General features: G+C 30.4%; 1 protein-coding gene and 1 long non-coding RNA gene across 2 annotated transcripts in view; one reads left to right on the forward strand and one right to left on the reverse strand.

Annotated features, from left to right (window-relative positions):
• LOC142319940 (dual specificity calcium/calmodulin-dependent 3',5'-cyclic nucleotide phosphodiesterase 1-like) overlaps nt 1-18,179 on the reverse strand; it is a 193,054-nt gene that overhangs the window by 125,206 nt on the left and 49,669 nt on the right. The gene's annotated exons all lie outside the window — the stretch shown is intronic.
• Nucleotides 976-17,906, forward strand: LOC142319192 (uncharacterized). Its single transcript, XR_012755133.1, has 4 exons — nt 976-1,071; nt 4,676-4,784; nt 11,219-11,382; nt 17,704-17,906. It is a non-coding gene; the product is annotated as an uncharacterized LOC142319192 (long non-coding RNA).

Here is an 18,179-nt window from a genome sequence, read left to right on the forward strand (position 1 = left end):
CATGTGGATTGTCTTCACTTCATAAATGGCTAATTTTAGAATTGAATACCCCGTTTCTCTAAAAGTGGTTTCATCAGTAAATAGAATTGAATTTACCTCAGCGTTGTTTAGAAACCAATGGCAGAAGTTGAACCGCTGGGGGGTAATCTGTTTGCCGCAATTTTTAACCGTCTGCAAGTAGAAATGATAGAGATTTTCTTTCAGTAGGATGTGTCACACTTTGTTTTTCGACAAACCAGTGCGACATGAAATTCACCTTTTATTAGTGCCTGGGCTACGCTCAATATGCTGAATCACACGATGTTCGTCATTAACGCGATGATTTAGCTGGCGTTCAATAGAAACGAACACGTTGGAAATGACCCTTTCATAAATGCTGATACAACGAAGAAAAAGCTTTTTTATTTAGAATCCGCCTTCCAGGAAATATCTCCTGATATTCACATAGACCAGCTTCAGAATTTCCGTCAAAAAATCCATAAATAAAGATTATGTCGGCATATTCCCCGTTCGAAAATTCAAACGGCATTTTTATACTATGATATATCACTACACTTCCTTTATCTGTATGATAATTTATGACATCAGATTCTAATGAAGTACACAATTTTAATTGTTGATCCTAATTAATTTTTTTTAATTACGCTTTATAATTTAATAGAAATAAAGAGCTGAACAATTGTGTATTTGTTATAATATTGATGAGCTAGACCTTCTTTATAATTATGCACCTATTATAATAAATTCTAAGAGAATGAAAGAATGTAGAGTGAATCACCAACTAATTTATAAAATTATCGATACTGTCCAATGAGATTCAATTTAAATTAATCCTATTTATTAAATAAATATAGCAAAAGTTGTAAGATAAAACAATGATTTCTATTCAAGTTACTTTTCAACGCAAAGAATGATTATTGTTATGGAATTTTATATAAATAACGCATGCATTAAACAAATATTACATTAGTTGGAGTAGAAATATTAATCTAACATCATCATAATCATGAACAACATATTATCGATGTTAATTATAATACTTCAACTGTTAAGTTTCCATCTAGACCGTAGGTAAGGAAATATTTACTACAATGAATTTAGTATAATTATTATTATTGCTGATTTTATGAAAAACTTAACATTTTATTAAAAGTTTTAATTAAAATGACTCCCAAGTTTTACAGCAATGACTATTTAAAATTTATTTTTAACTGTTGGAAACTAATTATTCGACTCCGAGAAGTAACACAAAATGTTGATTATTTTTGAAAATAATTATATAATATAATTTATATAATTGGTTATATAATATTATATTAGTTAGTAATTATAAGTATAATTTATATAATTAGTTTATATAATTTAATTATTAAGAATGATGTTTTATTTATTAATACAAAAATTAATTTAATGGGTTTTAATTGGAATATATGAATAAAAAACCAACAAGAAATTTTAATATGCATATCATGTGTTTAAAACGTTCCTTTAACACCCCTTAACTTTTTAACGGTTGAAGATAGACATTTTTAATTTTCGTAGCGTTCACTAGGCCATCATTACTAACCTTTCATTCCATATCCAACTTTTCCGGGTCTGAAGAGCTGTAGGGAAGGAAAGGGCTCAAACATTTCAGGGAAAATTGCATTTTTAAAAAGCGTATCTAAAAATAAAAATATAAAAAAATATTATTTTAACCACAATTCGAACCAAGTTCGAAAAATTCATTCTTAAAAAATTATGAAAGCTTAAATTTTAAAGTAACATTAATTAGTAGTTAAAAAAAAGAAAAATATCAGATTAATGGCAAACAATCTAAAATTTCTAGCATTTTTTGCTGTATTTTGATAAGTTAGATCCTACTGTTGGAGAAATGCAGAAAATTCCGAAAATCGTGCATTTTTCATTGTAGCCTATCCCTGTGGCGAAGTAGTAGCGTCTCTATTTGCATCCACACGTTCTGGGTCCGATTCTTGGTCTGGCTTGGGATTTTGCATATATTAAAAAATTTATCCTCCATAATTAATTATAACTAAGATAGCTTGTATTTTCTGAGATAAATGAAAAAAAAAAATACTTCTTTATTTCAGAAGTTATTACAACTTATTAAATGATTAACCGTAAAGTTAAATGGAGTCAACCACTAAAGACAAAGCCACCGGGTTGGTCTAGTGGTGAACGCGTCTTCCCAAATCAGCTGATTTGGAAGTCAAGAGTTCCAGCGTTCAAGTCCTAGTAAAGCCAGCTATTTTGGATAAAAAAAATTATCACAGTAGCTTTCGAACTTATAGTTCTAAGAAACTGAAATTTAAGAAATCGTTCTCAAAAGGCAGCTTTCTCAATAATGTACTTATACTCGTACTGCAACCGGAAAGACGAATAGCTAAAATATCTAACTTGGAGATACCAGGAGTAAGCAAATAAAGCCTTTCTTCGGCTATTATTTTTAATTAAAATATTTTTTTATATTCTAAAAACCTGTATTGCGAATGAATAAAATGACTTGCGTAGTTTTTTGATAAATTTTTAAGGATTGTATTAAAAATCAGACCAATATATCGAAAATATCATCAATAAAAGAAAATAATACCTATATACAAAAGTCCAGGAATGTACTTTTATCCGTCTCTTCACCATTTTATATTTTTACATAGAAATTTGCATTCCAAAACGGATTGACATATACTAATGAAACTTGGCATATCTTTGTAAACTAATATTTTCTATTTAAAATGGAAATTTTAATTTCGTAAATTTCAAAATGATCTAAATTTTACTTCACGATAGATTAAGAACGACTGATGTTTAAAAGTAACCTTTTTTTGGTTAAATTTGTGAAAAATTCATTGTAATAAAATCATACCTTGGTTTTCAAATCGGACCAAAGAGCTGAATTATAATGCAAATTCGTAATATTAGTCCATCCTCACAATTATAAAATCATATTTTGCTAGTTTTTATCTTCTTCATTACGTGATTATACTAGTCAGTATCTCTTAATATTTTAATGCTTCTCAATATCACTAAACCGATGATGAAAAATGTCGCGATATTAAAAAAAAAATCACGAAATCCTCTCTTCTACAGCCACTTATGTTAAAGGGTTTTCTTACCTTTTTTCGCACATTTTATATTTATGTTGAAATTTATAGAAAAAAGCACAAAAGGTATATTTTAGCACCTTTTGTCAATAATATTGTTTGAAAATTTTAGCGGTTCAATCTTTATATTCGAGAAATATTGCTTGTTGTTTTTTTTTTTGCTTCTTATATTCTATTAAAATATTAAAACGACAAAAATTAAAGTCGTTTTTAACTATGATTTATTGATATAGGATTTTTTGCATTTTTTTAAGAGTTTATTTTTATTTTTTCGAAAATATGCATCTGAAGTAAATATCTTACAACAGCTTTAAACGATAAAAAATTTAGCTGTTTCATCTGTAAAAACAATTATGATAATAATTATTATATTAAAGCAGTATTATAGATTTTTACATCTTTATAATACAATGAATGTAATTTATAACACATTATGAAACGGTGAATAAAAATAAAATATACAAAGCAAAGCAATGGATGAATAGAGCACAAATAAATCTTCACCTATGATAGTTTTGTCAAGTTGCCTTAATTGTGTGCAGTTAATGTAAATTTGATGATGATTAAATAATAATCATAATTTGTATCGTATAATTATAAAATACCATTATTTTATAGATTAGGTGTATCGAACTTTCCACCATTTTCTATTGCTATTGCTATTGCTCATTGGTATTAATATATCATTTATTTATATAATAGTTTTCACTTACCAACAATCTTTAATAGTATGTTCGAGCGCTTTCAGATTGGTAATCCATCCTCAGGATACTGGTGAGTTACAATTATAATTATTTACTTCACATGTCATTATACTAACTTGAATTTTAAAAACAAAAATTATAAATATAACAATTGATCGTTAAAAGGTAAACTAATGTAATCGTTATCCTTCATGTCACTATGAATGTCTCAATTGTTATCTTCTATCAATTATCAATCATAACAATAATCAGTTATTAATTATTCAGTTTGTTTATTATTATAAATTATTCAATTTGTTTAGTATTATTTATTTATAAGTTATCAGTTATAACAATTGAGACCTTCATACTGACATGACGGATAACGTTTACATTATTTTACCTTTTCAAAATCAATTGTTATATTTATAATCTTTGTTTTTAAAATTCAAGTTAATATCATTAATGATATGTGGAGTAAATAATTATAATTATAACACATCAATGTTCCTGAAGATGGATTACTAATCCGAAAGCGCTCGAACATACTATTAAAGATTGCTGGTAAGTGGAAACTGTTATATAAATAAAATAATATTGTGCCGTTAAAATTACTAACGTGACCGATTGATTAGAAATCTATATTTATGACTTTGTATATTTATGTATATTTTAACTGACTTTGTATTGGGGTAGAGCAGTACAATAGCGCAACAATTTTAGTACACTCTATACTTTTTTAATAATAGCTAGTTTCCAACGTTTTTGACAGTATGATTAAACAAAACTAAATAATTTTAACTGCTAAGCATTTCTAATGAATATAATTTTGCAATTTTTAACATAAATCTTTTGGAAGAATCTGTAAGAATTAATGCTTTGTTTATCTAGTGAACCATTCAACATACATTTTCCGAGACATTTAATAACGGAAAATATTGCAATCGTGAAAGATGCAAAAATGTTTAAAAATAAACATGGGTTGCAAAGTATTTTCGAGGTAAGTTATTATTTAATACTTTTTACTAGTTTAATACTACTACTATTTAATACTATTTTAATACTAGTGTATATACTCATATATGTAACAATTATTTTAAGAAAAATTGTTTTTTATTTTAGCCAACCAAAAAATGTATTATAAAAATGTATTGTTAATAATTATCTATTATTATTATTAATTTTATGTTACGAATTTTATATTATTAATTGTTTATTATGCTAATAAAAAAAAAATAATATCTATAAATAATATATAAAACTTTAGATTTAAAAACCTCTGCATCTCAGTTCATGTACTTGTACTTTCAAATCTAATTCAAATTTTGTTTACAAACCGCTATTGTATTTTGAAATATAGCCGCTACCCCGCTATTTTATTAAAATAGACAAATTTAAATATTTTTTGGGCTTTTTAAAATCTCATTTTATTGCAAGTGATGATCTCAGTTAAATATATACTATTTAGGGCTCAAGATTATTAAATTAACAGGTTGATCATTGAATAACACAATACCTGAACGCAATTTAACTGCCAATTCCCTCAATTTTGTAAATATTAGACTTAAAAGAAAAATACCTGTTGCATAAGATATTTCTATGATCAAACTTGTAAACTTTGTTACACAATAAAATTCATAATTTTGTTGATGGCAGTCTTCACTTAGGATTACACATGTTCCAAACAGTCATCACTACCATTCGTGCTTCATGAAAGACCACTACTTTATTACGCTAAGCCAACTTTAACTTTTGTAGATATCAATAGCCAAAAAGGCGATTAAGACGAATGTAGTAGACAATTTGAACAACAGTTAATTTGTAATATAACAAACAATAAGAAAAACACAAGGAAAAAATATGAGTATCCTCTTACTAGTTTCGAACTAACATGAAATTTTAAATTTAAAAGACTTATGTATAATTATCAGTTGTAGTAATTTTTTGTAGTTTAATAGTAATAATTCAGTGATGTATATATGGAATTGATTTAGTAGTAGAAAAATATTATTTGAATTAATTTACTTATTACAATACGTAACTTATTTAAAATACCATTAATTTACCTAGGGGAAAAAGAAGAGAGTTTATAAATGCTACCATAATAGCTATTGTCCAATAAATGCCAAAGAAAAACTTTCTTTTGCCCATATCTAGCTTTAAAACCTACATCAAACTTACTATTCTCATGTAAAATCGCTGAATGAGTTCTCTGTAAAAATGCTTATTTTATCAAAATATAACAATAAAATAAAAACATTATACTAAATAAAAATGTATATCCATTCACTTTTATATTTTATTTGATTCCGTTTCTTTGATTAGCTTATTTTCATATAGTAGATTTGTGAAACATTCCTGAGCTTTATTTCGGTAAAATTTGTTTAAGTGTTGAAATTCTATATACTTAGGTTTAAAAATTGGCAGCATACTCTCATTAGCTAAATGCTCGATAGATTATATTGTTTTTCAGGCAAGAACGATACTTTTCCCTTTGATTGGGTCGTTATCGTTTGCCAAGGTTCATTGTATATTTCTAGGCTGCAACAGCATTCGCGTCATTGGTATTCAAATATAAGCAGTTATAATAGACCAGCTAGTAAGAGTACATTTTTTAAAGTATAACTCCAACCAAATTTTGTCCAAATCTAGAAACAAATTTTATTTTTAGATTTTCCAAATCTAAAGACATATTTTTTTCCAAGATCTAAATATGAACTGATCACTTCACGGAAATAGTTCGATAGGGCCTGGATTATTTATCTAAGATATTCTATGAGCAGTTTTCATTCACATGGCAATTCAACAAATAATTTATCGTTTGTAAACTATGATGCAGTTCATTGAAGATATGAATGCAACCGGATCGGGAATGAATCATTGATTTTTTTTTAACAGTTTGACTTTTTGAACAATATAATGCAGATTCTGAAGACCTAAAATTCTTATTTTTCCCAAGTATGAATAATAAAAACTAGTAGACTCCGTGAGTTGAACAACTCCTTGGTAAAGTGGTTATTAACATAACCATTAATTACCCCATTAATGAAAGAATTTTAATAATAATGAGAATTTTGATAAAATTAGGAATAATCCCATTTTATCTATGATTACCAAGATTAATACAAATAATAAGACGAACCAACTTTTTTTTTAGTGAAAATTTTCATTTCATTTTCCCGTGTACAATTTTTGAGCTTATATGATGAATTAATCATCCCAAAAAACGTCCTAAAACTCGGAAGCAACATCAGTTGCCACCAATTTCCGGATATAAAAAAAAAACATTAAAAAAATCATCGTTATACAAAATATTCATGTTAAATGAAAAAAAAGAAGATTTCTGTAGTAAATATCATCAGTTATGTTTAAGTACGCGTACATACTTTTTAAATCCAGTGACTTCTTTTGAATTATTTTTTGTTTCGAATTTTGCAAATTTCGTACTCTTATAGAAAGAAAGCTTCTTCTGCTTTCAAAAAGTGAAGTTATTTTTTCTCTTGATGCTCTTTTAAACTCAAGTTCAATCTTCTGATCAATATTTTCATGGTCATTACTACTGCTTTGTATTTCGGCATGCAATATTTTTTTTTTTTTCTCTCAGCTCCCCTGGGCCGGACCGACTTGTTGGTATTACGCCACCCGGGAAGTTATATACCGGTATGGCAGGTCGGCCTACCGGTTAGCTCTTTTTGATAGTTCTTTATTATTATTGCCCTTTTGGACACCACGCCATACCTAGTGTGTCGTGACATGATGCCGGGTCTTTTAGGTATTCAGTGTGCTGTTACCTGACTGTTACCCGGGAGTCCGTGGTGGCCCATCCGTGCCAACACACCGCAGCATGCTGGACCTCACCAGCAAGGCTGTCCACCCAGTCCTATTCTAGCCAACACCTTGTCTTCTCTTATCGAAGTATTTCTGTAGTACGACTTGTCTAACAAAACTAGCAAAATTATTCCATTTTAACTCGCTTCTTAGCATGTATTCAATTGTTGTCTCTGGAGTTATACCTGTGAGTGCCTTACTATGTCTAAGTGTGTCCCACCTATTGCACTCGAAAAAGGTGTGCTCAGCATCATCTATCTCGTTGAAGTAGTTGCAAATTGGCTCTTCTCTCTTGCCTATTTTGTGCAAGTAGTTATTGAAGGAACCATGTCCTGTAAAAACTGCGATAGGTGATGATCAACCTCACCAAATCTTCTCGACAACCGTGGCTTGATGTTGGGGATGAGGGTTCTCGTCCATCGATCCACACCTTCCTGCGATCATCTTTCCTGACAGATATTATAAACGGTATCACTGACCTCTTGTTCTGGCTTGCCTTGTGCCCTCTCCACCCTCTTTTTTGCGATTAGGTCAATAGGAGGTGCACCTGATAACACGCACAGGGCGGCATAGGACACTGTCCTGTATGCGAAAACGGCATGCAAGCTGTTAACCTCAATCATCACCTCGCCGTAAAAACTACATGTGTCCGAATGCAAGTAATCAAAGGTAATAATTGAATTTAGCGTCAAAACTTTCTCTGTATTTTTTATACCGTATCACTTCACGTAAATTAGTATACGTTTAAATTTCTTTTAAAGTTTATTTGGCCTAAACACATTCTTTGATCTTATATAGGATCTTAGTAATTAAATGTATTCTGTGATATTTGCTACTACCAAGCTATTATGCCATATAAATTAAAAGTACGCTTTATAACAAAGATAGATTTACAATAAATTATTATCTCTTACAATTCTAACTTTATAAATGTGAAGAATGAATATCGGCATCACACTCACTTTTCCTAGGACTGTGATGCATTACAGGTTTACATGATATTAAAATATATAAGTAACACATTAGCTTTTTCATAGTAGATTGAAATTTTATTTAAATTTAGTTATTCTTGTTTTTCTGACTGATTTTTCAAAAGATTTGAGTTTATAACACTTATAGTTAAGACCAATCTCATGAATAGATAACCTTAAATTATTACGCACATCTTTTTCCCTACTATACGACTTCCTTTTTCGGCCAGATGATTGTGCGAATATTGGTCAATTCATGAGAGATTATTTAATTACTCAGTTACGCACTTAAAATACGCATAAATATAATTGAATAAAATTACTAATTAGTGAACATGATAAACCAAACAATTCACTTTGATTATGTAAAGCAAGGAAGACACAGAAACTTCAACCAATTTTACACAAATACAGTGGACTCTCATTTATTTACTACAATCATTGCACTCTAATCATTCTTTCCCTGTACAACTATTAAAAAATTGTTAACATATTAGCATCATCTTCTTTTCCATGCCTTTTTAAAAACAAAATTGAATTTCACGTCACAAAATACATACAGGAAGGAAATGAAATACAATAAGCATAAAAATCACTCTCATTATTTTTCCTTAATATACTTAAAATGAATTTAAAAATGTTATATACTCGTGTGTCGTCTCTGATCATGGTTTTTATCACCATGATCAAATTATCGCTTGATTTGGCATACAAGAGAAAACTTTCTTATGATTTGGTTAAAATGATTAATTTTAATTTTTTCTATTTTTGGTTCTTTTTTTAAATGCCTCAGAAAAATGAGGTATAAAATGGAAACTAATTACGGAATATTACATTCTGATAAATCGGTTATAGTTACCTCACACCTTTCCAATGTATTTAGTTTTAACAAATTTCTGTCAAATTTTACGAGCAATATTAATAGAAGATTGACTAATGCATCATTTTCTTTATCTTTACCCAGACTTACGTTCAGTATTTTAAAATAAATAAATAATTTACTCTTTCAAGAAAAGAGTTCCGACTGTAGCTTTCATACCGGCAGCAATTTTTGATAGAGTAGATTATAAACATATAATTTCATACCAGAAATTTCTAAAAAGAGCGTCCGAGGAAGTCTATAGTCATTTAAAATAAGCTTACATTTTTAATGCTGTTCTCAGAATACTCAAAAATCTTTTCAATAGAATTTTATAAATTTTTATGATTTTTAAGCCCGTAACGCTAGCTGCAAGAGCTACATTCCATTGGCCTATAGATCTTTTCATATGTGATATCATTTTACAGCATTATACTTAAATGGTTAATGCATATCTGTAACTTTATAAAAATCCTACCAAATCATCAATTTGGTTTCACAAACTGGATTTTACTAATCACCACATTTACTAAGTAGTTGATAATATTGTGTGCTTCTGTACACAAACATACAATTGACTCAAACTTTCGTTATTAAATTTACAAGCTTTTTATATAGCTAGGGATGATAAGTTACTTTCGAAACTAAAATATTTTACCCGACATATACTTATTATTTACAAAATCCTTTTTATAGAGACAGATATTTCTTTGTCACGCAAGGTTTCTCCAGATCCGATTATTTCCCTGCGCTACCAACAGTTCTTCGGAGATTTATTTGAAGGTCTGTTAACTATATTATTTATATCTATGACTGTTTAACTTCGACATGAGCATGCAAATTTTCGTCACGATTAAGCGTACGTTTTGTGTTTCTCTTAGAATCAGAAAATGTTATCCTTGATCTAGAACATTTACGAATGCATTCAAATACAATTTAGAAATAACATGATGCCTGGAAAATATGAACTCAAATAAATTATAAAAATTAATTTTATTTCGCGACTTTAGACTGTGCAAAAAGATCTGCCTTCATCTAAAACTCATGATTTAGTACAAGTCTCTGAATAAACCGATCTAGACCATGGTAGTTCTGCGTTTTGGTTCTGTGCTACCGATCATTAAATAGTAGCATAAAAATCACTAAGAGAAATGCAAAGATTCTTTGTTACGTATTTCGTTATAAACCATATTTTGTCCGATAACTTAGATTAACTTAAGGGTTTTTGTAAATACATGACTCATTTACAAAACTTTTTAAACTGGAAGAGCTGGCCATCCGAACTCTTCATATATTAGAACTTTAGCACCTTGTTGAACACAGTTTTTCTAAACGACAATGAAACAAGGATTTAATACGTCCTCATAACATAATTACCAGCAAAACGACATATCATGCAAAATACTAAACTAACCACATGAGAGCTTACAGAATTTTAAAACAAAATATATCAATTTTGCACCTTCATCCACTTAAAAAAATTTCGAATTATCTATTTAACGTAAGATCCATTATTATTATTGTAATTATTATTATTATTATTATTATTATTATTATTTAAAAGATGGAAGCAACCTCCTGATAAACTTGTGATGGAAAATTGCTACATCAGTTTCTGGAATTAAATAAAAAAATTAAAAACCAAAAGAATCAATTTTACTTTGATTAATTAGCTTTAGATAAGGGAAACATTAAAAATACCTGGTATATTATTAATAAGGTACTTGGAGAAAAGTCGGATTTGGAAACTGATGAAGTACTTAAAAACTGTTTCAGCCCGATGAATTTACGACTGTGTCTAATCGTTTTGCTGATTGTTTTATTAAAGAGATCAACGATATAAAGAACAAATGTACTGTTTCGCTATCGCCTGTTCAATTATATTTTCTTCCGGCTGATGTCTCTTGTTCTTATACGTGTCACTGCAGGAAGTAAATAAGGTAACTTTAGCTTTAAATTAGAAGAAATCTCCTGGATTTATTAAGAGTTTCAAATCTGAAGTTTGTGGGAGATGAGATAAGTACCTTAATTTGTAATTTTATTCTGTTAAAGAAGGTATTTATCCTGATATTATAAAAATTGCTATAGTTAGCCCGATTTAAAAATCAAGTTTTCAAGGTAATAAGTCAAATTGCAGGCCAATCTCTACTCTTTCTGTTCTGGATAAAAGTTTTGAACGGTATATTCATAAAAGGCTATATAAATATGTTGAAGAAAGTGGGTTTCTTGGAAGCAGTCAGTTTGGATTCAGGAAGGTCCTGGGTGTAAATAAAGTCTTTTCAGATTTATCTAACTATATAAACGAAAATTTAGATAAGAAAAACCATGTTTTAATTTTTTCAATTGATTTTTGTAAAGCATTCCTACTCATTTTTTTCCATTCAGTATTATTGAGGAAGCTTAAAGAAATCGGGGTTGGTGGAGTAACTTGGTTTCAGAGCTATTTATCTAACCGAAATCTTTGTGTAAAAGTTGGTAAAAAAACTAAGTCATAAAGTTCACGAAGATTCCGAAGTTTCTCAGCGGTCTATCTTAGGATCTTTATTATATTTAATTAGTATAATTGGTACGGATAAATTTTTAAAATTTGGTCATATCAGTTCGCTGATGATGTTGCTTTAGTCGTAGCAATGCTTCTTATGAACGTGCTGTATTTCATACCCAAAAAGATCTTAATGTGATTTTACGCTGGGCTCATGATCTAGGCTTTATTATTAAAGAAAAAATATGGCTGTAATACACATCCATTGCCCAAGTTCCATTTTCTATTGCCCACATCCAACGGCAACTGCCTTGTAGTAGCTTGTAAATCTAAGCATAAGTATTTAGGCATATTTACTTGGTCTACGCAAATTAATGTTATTTCTACATGATTGTATAGTATATAATGTAAAATATATTATCTACAGTTTCGTTTCCCTAATTATGTTTTAAAAATTGTATATTACACAATATTTGAGTCAATCTTAAGATATGATATTACTGCTTGAGGACATGATGAGAATTGCTATTTAAATGTAATCCGTTTCATTCGAAAGCAAATAATTAAAACTATCTAAAAACCTGTAACAGTAAACTTATTCCAACAAATATTAAAGACTTTTATAGAGTCAGCAGACTTCTACCACCCAGAGATCTGCTATATCAAAGTATTAGTATGGATAATTCTTTCTCGTCAAACATTTTAAAAATAAAAAATGAACTATGAAAATCGTAACACAACTTATCTTGTAAAGCGGTTTCATAACAAGTATGGCTATCGTACGTTGGAATATCTTGTCTTAACGAGTTTCTCAGATTTGCCCAACACAAATATTAAATTTCATTTCTATGAAGAAGTTGAAGGAAAACATTCTTTTTTTTTCTTGGATTTTTACAGGCATCGACTGTTAGGGTCATTAGCCCTCGTCACATTCTTTAAAAGAAATTAGTATCACCATCTGGATCGTCATATGTAAGGGTGTAAAGGGCCCTTACATTTTATTTAAAAGCACAAACTTCACAAAATACATTAAGACAAAACAACAAGGACAAACACAACACTTACGTAAAGGGCTCCGATATTAAAAATTGAGATAAAATTCTAAATGAACATGAAAATAAAATTATATATCTAAAATAAAATTTCCTTCTTCTACCTGTCTCGTTTATAGTTTGTTTAAGCACCCTCAGGGCGACAAGAACCGCCGTGAAGCAGTATATTAGTCGCGCCAGGGTGCCGTGGCAGTTGACTTCTCCTTATAAACAGGCTACAGGCATGCACCGCGCACACCCATAGCCTCGCGCCCTCAATCCACCCTTGAGGGTCCCCCATGCCATCATCGGAACACCCCGACTCACTGTTCTTGAATGCAGACGAGCCAGGATAGCCTAGGAAAGAGAGCGACCTCCCGTCACTACACGTGCCACGCTTCGAGACTTCCATATTTAAATGAAATACCTCTTAGAGATTCTTTTATTATATAGCTTTAAATTGTCCAAGAAGTCCACTGGCGTGTAAAAATGCAACTATCTTTTCTTCATTTCCATTATCCAGATCAGCAGTAATTTCATTTCTAAGACGGAACCTCTTTCTGAGCACTAAGAGAATCAGAACATATTAGCACTCTCTCTTCGCAATAATGTTCTATGTAGCGAAGAGCTTGCTGAATGGCGGTAAGTTCTGCCGTGTAGACACTAGCCATATTTGGCAGTTTCCAATAATGGGCTTCTCCATTTATATATATGGAGCATCCAACGCCATGTTCGGTTTTAGACCCGTCAGTATAAATTCTAATATGTTCTTCGTAACTACTGACGGTTGCCAAAAATTCCTGTTGGATGATAACTGCTGGCTTCTTTTTTATTTCTCCCTGAGAGAGATTCAACCTTGTATTTACCGCTGGCAAAATCCATGGCGGTATTTCTCTAGTAGAAACTGCTAGTGTCTCTGAAATAGCAATTTCGTATTTCCTTTTTAATTCGTTGTACCTAATTCCGGCTGGTCTGGAATAGGTAGCACGACGTTCGTATAATGCAGCCATAGGATGTTTGTTGAAAATTCTGTTATTTATATGGACAGGAAAAGCCCATATATTTGCTGCGTATCTTAGCAAAAGGATCTCTCTTCTATAATGTAGTGGCAGTATTCCGGCTTCAGACATTAGACTAGTCGCAATTAATATTCGATAAACGTTTGATAATGTTTAGGGCTTTTTTGCATCTAACACTCAAGTCCTGTATGTGTAATCCCCATGTAAGGGATTTATCCAATACTAGTCCTAAAAATCTCACATTGTCTTTATATTGTATTGGATCATTGCCGATTGTCAACGTAGGACTTTGATGTGGAATTCTCTTCCTACAGAAGTGTACACAGCACGTTTTTTCTGGTGAAAATTGGAATCCATTATACCTCCCAACTTCGTTTAAGGCGTCGATCGCCCGTTGCAATTTGTATTTCACCATAGCAGTCTTTTTGCTGGCATACACAACTGCCAAATCATCAACATAGACGCTTTTGCTGATTTCTACTGGAATGGCTAATATCAATTTATTAATGGCGATCATAAACAAGGTACCGCTCAACGGCGAACCCTGTGGTATGCCATTTTCCAAAATTTTTGTAGATGAATATTCGTTGTTGACACGTACTTGGAAAGTACGGTCATTCATATAGTTGCTCAATAAGATTGGCAGTTTGCCACGAATGCCCCAATCATGTATCTGGAGCATTATACCATGACGCCAGGTCATATCGAAAGCCTTCTGAAGATCAAAGAAGATTCCGACACAATGTTTCCTTGTTATAAAGCTGTTATATATATAATGTTCTCTAAGTTGATCATTTGATCGGTGGTGGAATGGTACTGTCGAAAACCTGCTTGATGTGTTGATATCAGGTTTTCTTTTTCTAAAACCTTAAATTTTTATTTTTCTTTGGTACTGGAACAACATGAGCTTTTTTCCACTGCTGCGGGTACGTTCCATCCTGCCATATCTGATTATAAAGTTCTAATAATCTGCGTTTTGCAGTGGTATTCAGCTGCCTGATCATATTATAATGGATTTCATCCGGACCAGCAGCTGTGTTGGACCAACGCTTTCATGAACTCAACGCTTTTACCAACGCTTTCATGAATTCTTCCATTTGAAATGGTACATTATATGAGTAATTATACTCAGTTCTAAAATTTAGTAGACCTTCAAGTTCTTCTTTTTTGGTTCGAAAACCTTCCTCGTAGTTGGCCGTTTTGCTGGCCTTCTCGAAGTGATTGGACAATAGCTCTGCGATTTCGTTTGGAGTGTCCTTAATTCCATCTTCACTTGAAGGCTAGTTATGGGCGCAAAATTTTTACGCCCACAAATCGCCTTCACTTTCCTCCAAACATCTGATGCAGTAGTGGTTCTGTCGATGGATGACACGTATTGCTGCCAGGATCGTTTCTTCGAGTCCATCATGAGACGTTTTGCATACGCTCTGTATTTTTTAAAGGCAATAAGATTTTGTACGGTACGACGTTTATTGAAGGCGTTATACGCTCTTTTCTTTCTTTTAATAGCTTCACTTATTTTTTCGTTCCACCATGGAACGGGTTGTTTCGTAAGTTTCCCAGATGTTTTGGGAATGAATTTCGATGCCGACTCAAGTATCGCATTTGTTATAGCGTCGACATCGTCCCCGATAACTCCAATTGTTTCAGCGAGTATCGTTCTAGCTGTGAAGCTCGTCCAATCTGCCTTTTCAAACAACCATCTTTTAGAGACGTGATATATTTTCCTTGTAACATCAGTTACAATTTGCACCGGGAAATGATCGCTTCTATGCAAATCGTCTAAAACATGGAAGCTGTACCTCGGTGCTATCGATCCGCTTATCAGTGCAAGATCTATACAGGACGTGGATCCATCTGTGGCATTGAAAATGTTTCCTGACCCATCGTTTAAAAGCATAAGTTCAGAATTCATCAGTAACCTTTCCAATTCTCTTCCGCGTGGAACTACTCGATCCGATCCCCAGAGAGAATTATGAGCATTAAAGTCACCCACCAGTAAAACAAGTGGGGGGAGCTCAGAAATTAATCTTGCTATGTCATCCTTATTCCAATCAAAATTCGGCAAGTATATGCTGCAAACAGTGACCTGAAACGGACGCTTCATTCTAATGGGGACCGCTTGCAGGTTTGTATTTAGATCAACAGCTTCGGTGGTAGCTCTGGTCGATGTTAGTATGGCTACTCCACCTCTAACTCTAATATTTGGCGGTTGATCTCGCCGAAATGTATCATATCCTTTTAATTTAAAATTTTCATTTCGGTTGAAATGTGTTTCTTGCAGACATATACAAATCGGGTCTACATCATGTACCAAGCGTTGGAGCTCATGGATGTTTGAAAAACACATTAAATAACACAATATTTAATTACCATCCATTTATTTCTTGGTACCAAAAGATGGCCTTTTTTTAATACATTTTTAGATAGGGCCATAAAATACATCAAACATGATAAAATTTCCTTAAATAAAGAAATAGAAATAATTAAAACCATTGTTGTTGCTAACGGATATAATGTCAGTACTATAAACAATTTATATAATAAAATTAAGTTAAATAACACAAAATTATTACGTGATAAAGAGGTTAAAATATACATAAAAAATGAATATACACCTTTTAGCCTAATAATTGAAAAAAATATGTATTAAATATGTCTTATCACTCGCATATTTTACTAATAAAAAATTAATTAAATATATTAATAATAATTTTAATAAAAAATCATATATTATGGTACCAAATTTGATAAACACTGAGAAATACAATGTTGTTTGTAAGTATTGCGACTTGATTTCATGGGTATGACCAATCAAATATTTTCCACACGTGCAAAAGAGCACATAAATAGCATTACAAATAATAAACCATAAACCTCCAACTTTGACAAACATATAATAAAATACGGTCATACATACAATCATAATAATTTCATAAAATCTCTTATATTTATTAAAAATATTATAATACTTCTAATTTGGAAAAATATCATATATGTATTATAATAATAAAATATTAATTAATGAACAAAGATTATTTAAAATCGATATATTATTTAAAAACATAAATATAAAGAAGTAATAATTTAATAATTATCTCTCTGATAACATGGTTCCGTTTGATTTCATTTTAATTCACCAAAGTACACGCGTATTCCTTTAGTATACTGGTAGGACAGGACAGTCATGACTGTTTTACATTTTATCTGTGATCCATTTAAATTTTTAACTTTAATGCAATAAATTTATATCGTGATAATGGCTTTCAAGTAAGCCCAAAGATCGTGTATTCATATCAATGTGCTAGTAAGTTGGATTTTATTAATTATTGTATTATTTAACATACCAGCGGTATGTTCAAGAAATAAAAAAAAAACAAAAATAAAGTTGTTTTAATCAATTAGATGTTCTCTATTTTTCTATATTCCACAAAAACGTGTCAAAATTTTCTTTTTTGGGAATAATCCATAATGGGTGGAAGAATTGCGCGCGCGCTTATTGATTTATGTTAATTTAATTTTTAATAATAATGAATGATATTCCCAATAAATTACACGTATTTTCTAAATTTAAATGAAAATTAGAAATCTAGTAATAAAAAATAAAAATTTATTTGTTTATGATCGTACCACGTTTCTGATATATATACATTAGAAATATAATTTTACATATTTGTTAACATATTTATTTTATTTTCTATAATAATTTAATTATTATTTCTTTTTCAGAATTTTTTTTGCCAAATCCATTGCTGCAAAAAAAATTGAAGAATTTCATTGATTTATATATTAATAATACAACATTAAGTATTAATTGACGTCTATTAGATAATATTTTGCATATTTTATTGTTACTGATTGGTTTGTAAACTTTTTAACAATTTATAACAATATATAAGCTGTAATAAAAAAATTAAATTTTAATCATCAAATTAATTTTCTGATTAAAATAGCAAAAATGCCGTTTTTTTATGAATTACTATATATTTTTTTTATTTGACGGTATAATATTAAGGCTGTTAAAGCTATGTGGATTTTTTCAGTTCCTACCTTCTAAAAATTTAATTAGAAAATAATTTTTCAGCCAATATGAATGAGCTGAATTAACATTTAAAAAAATGATAAACTGTACAGGTATTTCAGATTGAAAAATTGCGACGAGGTTAAAAAAAAAGAAGTTGTCTAGCGTTTAAATGAAACGCCCA

This window comes from Lycorma delicatula, chromosome 2, assembly GCF_047948215.1.
Source record: "Lycorma delicatula isolate Av1 chromosome 2, ASM4794821v1, whole genome shotgun sequence".
Taxonomy (NCBI): Eukaryota; Metazoa; Arthropoda; class Insecta; order Hemiptera; family Fulgoridae; genus Lycorma; species Lycorma delicatula.